The following is a 6651-nucleotide window of genomic DNA, read 5'->3' on the forward strand; positions in this document are numbered from 1 at the left end:
GCACGCCGCCTCGGCATCCGTGGGGCGAGCCTGGCCACTCACTCACTGTGAACCTGGCAGCCCGGCCAGCGTCAGCCCCGCGCAGGCCGCCGCTCTGGCCTTTACCAAGATGGCCGCCCTCGTCGGCTGGGGCGACAATGCCATCTTGGTAAAGGGTTCGCTTCTGAGGATCAGCCTCCCGGCGTGCCCTGCGACCACGCTCCACAGGGACACTTGAAAGTCCAAGTCGGTCCCCTTGTCCTCAACCAGAGGCAAACTTGAGACTGCAAGAACACATTCCTTGGCACTGGCTACAATTGCTGTAACTAAATGGGACCTATTGACCTAGTTAGGGAGCCTCTCTTAGCCTGCTAGTAAAGTACTTACCAGACTTCACCCAAGGCTCCCAGAGCTTGGTATCAGGAAACCACTATAATCCCAGGTGTTTACAGTAGGTAGTAAACATTAAAAGACCAGTGCCTTGTCACTACGTGCTCATTTAAAGTGTCATGGTCTTCTGGTACATTTAGTTCTCATCTAAATTTGCATCCTTTTTAAAATTCCAGTAAAATCACAAAAGAACATAAAGTTCTGATTCTAAGTTTCTTACTGGACTTGCTTTTTATACTGCAGGATAAAATTATTTTTTTCAAGGAGTAACAAGTATAGGCAGAATCCAACAATGGATGGTTTTCCAAAAAGGTAACTGTGTAAAAGTCCTCTGGGCTGTGTCCATGCCCAAGAAATACCAGGGGGAATTTCAAAAATTAACTGGAAAATGGAGTTAAACTGCAAGCTTATGTTGGTGCAAAAGATTTGAAAATCCACACATAGTTGTTTTCCTACTACGTATTTTCCATGAACTTTTTGAAGCCCCTGGTTGCTTCTACCTGGGATTTTCTTGACAAAAAAGAAAAAGGAAAAGAAGCATGGGCCCTAAATGCAAATATGACTCCCAGAAAATGCATACCACTCTAGTCTGTATTTTGAAAGTGAATGCACTAGTTCAGGGACCAAGGTGACAGAAGCTATGCTCTAAACCCTATCTTCTAGACCCCGGAAACACTGAGACAGGTAGAGCAACCTCTGTCCTCTCTGTCCTCTGTGTGTCTCTCTCTCTTTAAATTTATTTTTTATTATTTTCAAAAAATTTTTAAACACTTCTCACCTCAGGCCTTTTCTTTCTCATGCTAATTTCAGAAGCTATTTTAAATCTGAGGTGTGTCCTGGCCATAGCAGCCCCGCAGTTTTCACTTTTTACCTTAAAAAATATTTTTTTCTCTTTTTTGGTTGTTTTTATCTAGTTTGTTTTTCTTTCCTTTTTCTTTTGCTTTTACTTATTTATTTTAACCTTACTTTCCCACTCTGTTCAGTCTCCACACACTGAGTGTCTAGACAAGCCTCTGAATATTTTTACAATAATTGAAATCTTCAATGTTTATTGAACCTCCTGCCTTAAGGAAGAAAGTCCTTTTCATAAATCTGAACTCCAAATCTTTCTGTGGATACCACGTTGCAAAACACAGTAGAGGAGAGATTGTGTCACAGAATGACCAGAAACCACTGCAGAGGCATATGAAATATGAGAAACCAAGAAACTATTTCTCCCTTAAGGAAAAGAACAATCCTTCATCATCCACAGACAGTACAGTGGAACTTGTGGAAATGTCCAATAGAGAATTCAGAATATTTTAAACTAAAGGAAGTGCAAGAGCTGAGAGACAATGAAACTCCAGAAGATGCAGGAGAAAAGAAACAAGTTTCAGGAGGTGAGGAAGATCTTGTGTGATCTGAAAGAAGAAATATACACCATAAAAAGAATCAAATGGTGCTATTAGAGATGAAGGCTGCAATACAGGAGATTAAAACCTCTCTCGAAAGTATTAAAAGCATATTAGTCCATGCAGAAGATCGAATCTCAGATGTTGAACACAAAACCTCTGACCTAGAAAAAATAACCAAAAAACTGAGAAAATAACCCCAAAAAATGAGAATATTACATGAGAAATGAGCAATACTAGATACCATTAGGCACCCATACATCTAGATAACTGGTATCCCAGAAGGTGAAGAAACTAATAAGGGCATTGGTAATCTATTACATGAAATCCCTGAAGAATATTTTCCAAATTTAGAGAGGCATTCAAAGATTCAGACCCAAGAAATACAAAGGGCCCCTAATAGAATTAACCCAAGAAGACCTTCTCCAAGGTACATCATACCCATATTGGCTAAAACCACAAAGACAAGATACTAAAATTGACAAGAGAGAAACATCGTGCTGCTTATAAAGGTTATCCCATGAGGTTAACATCAGACCTCTCATCAGATACAATGCAAGCAAGGAAAGAATGGGGAAATACATACAAAGTGTTAAGAAAAAAACAATTTCAACCAAGAATACTATACCTGGCAAGATTATCCTTTTGGGAAGAAAAGATAAAAACATTCTCAGATAAAACTTGAAAGAGTTTACCAACACCAGGCCAGCTCTTCAAGAAGTTCTGAAAGGGGGAACCAGCAGTTAGCGTAATGGCTATGTCGCTGGACTCCCACGTAGTCGACCGCGGTTCATGTCCCGGACCTGGTGGCTTAAAACTCACGCCGGGCACGTGTGTGTGCGTGCCCAAGATCCCAAGAGGAGAATGGAGGAGAAGGGATTGCGGCATGACCATCCCCCCTGGGGGGTAAGCGCACGCGCCCTACAGTGAAAATCTCTCAAAAAAAAAAAAAAAAAGAAGTTCTGAAAGGAATGCTTTACCAAGAAAACTAACGACACATATACAGAAATAAGAGAACAAAGAGAAACCAAGGAAATTACCAACTTAATGCTTAGGACAAGAAATATCAATAATAATGTTGAATGTTAACTTCCAGGATTTAAATGGGAAGATTGAACCACAGTGATACTGCAGAAAAGAGATTTATTACATAAGACTGAATTGGTGGGAACTAACTGTTAGCATAATGGCTATGTCGCTGGATTCCCACATAGTCGACCGCGGTTCGTGTCCCGGACCCAGTGGCTTGGAACTCACGCCGGGCGCGTGTGCGTGCATGCCCAAGGTCCCAAGAGGAGAATGGAGGAGAGGGGATTGCGGCGTGACCATCCCCCCTGGGGGGTGATTTCTAGCTTTCTGTCTCTGTGTCTCTCTCTGTCTGTCTGGCGAGCGCACACACCCTATAGCAAAAAAAAAAAAAAAAAAAAAAAAAAAACCGCTCCAAAAAAAAAAAGGAAATAAGACTGAATTGGTGAGATAGAATTTCATGACTTTTGAGTAAAACATTATCGATTTTTTTTACTTTGTTTTGTTCTCCCAATTTAAGGACTTTGCTTTCTTTTGAGCTGTTGATAGGTTCAGCAATTTGTTAAAATGTTTTTTCTTCTTGTTTGTTTCTTTAAACAGAAACAAACTTTTCTCCCTTCCTACCTATCTGGAATTGGAAAATATTTGGGAGTATTCTTATCTGTGGTAGAACGGATATCTGCATAAGGTCAATAATACATGTGCCTTGAATCAGAAATTGCAAATACTCGTTATTGGACAGGCCTTAGACTGGAATGTCATATCTGAAGATTAAACAAGAAAACTGTGGAACTAAGGTAGATCACAAGTAAGCCAACAGAAGCTCTTAGAAAGATGGTCTGGCACCATAAACAGTTCTACCTGGCAGAGAGGATTAGAGAAGCTATATGAAAGAATTTGTACCATAAAATAACGTGGACTTTTCCAGCCCAGCATTGTAATCAGTAGAGATTGCAAAAGGGCAGCCACAACCAGAGGATTACCTTGAGGAAGACTTTGAAGGAAGAAAAAGACTGATCTTTGCTAGCGGATGGTATATCACATAATACTAGGTAGGCAGAGCTGAATTGAGAAAGTTTATATGTGAATAGTTTGCTGGATGTTTGTTGTACAACAGTTTGAGTAGTTAACATGTATGTATTTTCTCAAAAATATTTAAAACCATATTGTCTCTGTTGTTACAGAGTCACAAACAAAATTATAACAAATATTTCAAACATTATCTTTGGGAAGCAGCAGTTAGCGTAATGGCTATGTCACTGGACTCCCATGTAGTCGACTGCGGTTCGCGTCCCGAACCCGGTGGCTTAAAACTCACGCCGAGTGTGTGTGTGTGTGCGCGTGCCCAAGATCCCAAGAGGAGAACGGAGGAGAAGGGATTGCGGCGTGACCATCCCCTCTGGGGGGTGATTTCTCACTTTCTGTCTCTATGTCTCTCTCTGTCTGTCTGGCAAGCACCGCCCTATAGCGATATAAAACCTCTCAAAAAAAAAAAATTATCTTTAAAATTCATTTTTTTTAAATTTTGAAAGTTGTTTATTAACTGTCAAGAACTATGTAGTATGAGCAAAATTTTTTGATATGTAAAGTAAATGTTTGGGGAAAATGTAAAAATAAATGATAAAAAAATATATATTTTTTAAAGTATTAAAAAAAGAAAAAGAGGGTCCAGCAGTTGGCGTAATGGCTATGTTGCTGGTCTCCCATGTGGTCGACCTGGTTCAAGTCCCGGACCCAGTGGCTTAAACTCACCCTAAGCGCATGTGTGTGTATGCCTAAGATCCTGAGAGGAGAACGGAGAAGGGATTGCAGTGTGGCCATCCCCCCGGGGGGTGGGGGGGTGATTTCTTGCTTTCTGTCTCTGTCTCTGTCTCTGTCTGTCTTTCTGACAAGCACACGCACCCTATAGCAAAAACTTCTCAAAAAATGAAATAAAAAAAGAAGAAAAGAAAAAAAAAGTGAATGTGTGGATGAAATATTTCAGGCATGTAAAGCAAGTGTGAACTTTATCTTCTCAGGCTAGCTTGCTATTGTTGCTAACTTTTATGGAATTAAGTATGAGTAAGAGCTACTCTTTCCTGGGTGGGGCTGAGACTGCTCTAGTTGAATGCTATTTGGCCGCACCAGCCAAAAAAAGGCACTGTTACCCACAGGGTAAATTGAAATGACTGCTCAAAAGTTCTTCATAGTGATCTTGAGTAAGGAACTTTAAAAAAAATGCCCTTCGTCCCCATTTTTTAAAAATTCAAATCTAGAGAACACGATATGTCTTTTATATCATTTGAATATGTTGCAGACATCAAAATACTTTATTCCTGAATAGTTCAACCTGCCTCTCCTAAGAAAAAGGACCCTTTGCTTCATAATCACAGTATCTTTCTCATATATAAGAAAATAATAATGATTTCTTTTTTTTTCTTTTTTTTGGAGAGGTTTTTGCTATAGGGTGTATGCACTTGCCAGAAAGACAGAGAGACAGAGACAGAAAGCGAGAAATCACCCCCCGGGGGGATGGCCACACCGCCATCCCTTCTCCTCTCCTCTTCTCTCCCTCCTCCATTCTCCTCTCAGGATCTTGGGCACGCACGCACACGCGCCCAGCACGAGTTTAAGCCACCGGGTCCGAGACTCGAACCACGGTCGATTACGTGGGAGTCCAGCAACATAGCCATTACACTAACTGCTGGTCCCATGATTTCTTGATATCCCTTAATATTTGGTCCATATTTAAGTTTCTGTTATTGTACTCAGAATGTCTTGTATAGCTGGTTTTTCTGAATGGGAATACTATCTAGGCTCATGTATTGTATTTGCTTATTATATTTAGATGAGAAACAATTTGAAATGTTCACTTGCTGTCTTCTATCCTTCTCATTACAGATATGATGAAGTGACAAATGTTCACAGGGTTTTTTTTTATAGAGAGTAGACACTTTAGATAAACGCATCTTTGTGTTTACAACGACACTTTAATTGAAGCTACAATAATTAAATAGTAATTGTATGCTTTCTTAGGTCGTGGAATACTATATAAACTTTGTGGATTGTGTTGAAATCTCTGCTTAACATGATTTTTAAAATATAATTGGTTGGGGGGCCATTGGCCTACTGGACTCCCACCACATGGCCAACCATGGTTTGAGACCTGGACATTGCCGCTTGCGCACTTGCTCTCTCTCTCTCTCTGGTGAGCAAAAGTATCCTATAGCAAATTAAAAATAACAGTAACAGGGGCCAGCAGGTGGTGGTGGTTAAGGTACTGGACTCCCACATGTCCAACTATGGTTTGAATCCCAGACCTGGCAGCTTGCTTTCTCACTTTCTCTTTCTCTCTCTCTCTCTGGTCAAGTTAAATAATAATAATAATCATTAATAAATAAAATAAAATAAACATTTATTTTACAACTCTTCAAAAAATAACAATGAATAAAGTTAAATAAATAATTTTCTTTTAAGAGATTTTAGCTCTAGGGCGAGTGCACTCACCAGAGAGACAGAAAGTGAAAAACCGTTCCCCACAGGCAATGGCCACACCACAGTCCATTTTCCACTCTCCTCTTGGGATTTTGGACACACACATGCACCTGACATGAATTTTAAGCCACTGGGTCCAAGACTCCAACCACAGCTGACTATGTGGGAGTCCAGCAATATAACCATTATACCATCTGTTGGTCTCAAATAAATAATTCTTTTTAAAAAATGTAATTGGTCGGGTTTTTCCTAGACAATGTAAAGTTGTTTAGTATAAAACTTATATCACATAAGGCAAAGCTCCTAGCTTGCTCTGCTTCGTGATACAAAACAAAATGAAAATTGTACCCTAAGCATTTTACTCATGGTTAATTTTAGATCCTGACCTGCT

The 6651-nt window shown here is 40.0% G+C and overlaps 1 protein-coding gene across 1 annotated transcript in view; it reads right to left on the minus strand.

Annotated features, from left to right (window-relative positions):
• The window catches only part of NAPEPLD (N-acyl phosphatidylethanolamine phospholipase D), an 88933-nt gene that overhangs the window by 42640 nt on the left and 39642 nt on the right, over window positions 1-6651 (minus strand). The window lies entirely within an intron of this gene.

Source organism: Tupaia chinensis, unplaced genomic scaffold (genome assembly GCF_000334495.1).
Source record: "Tupaia chinensis unplaced genomic scaffold, TupChi_1.0 Scaffold000044_1, whole genome shotgun sequence".
In the NCBI taxonomy this organism is placed as follows: Eukaryota; Metazoa; Chordata; class Mammalia; order Scandentia; family Tupaiidae; genus Tupaia; species Tupaia belangeri.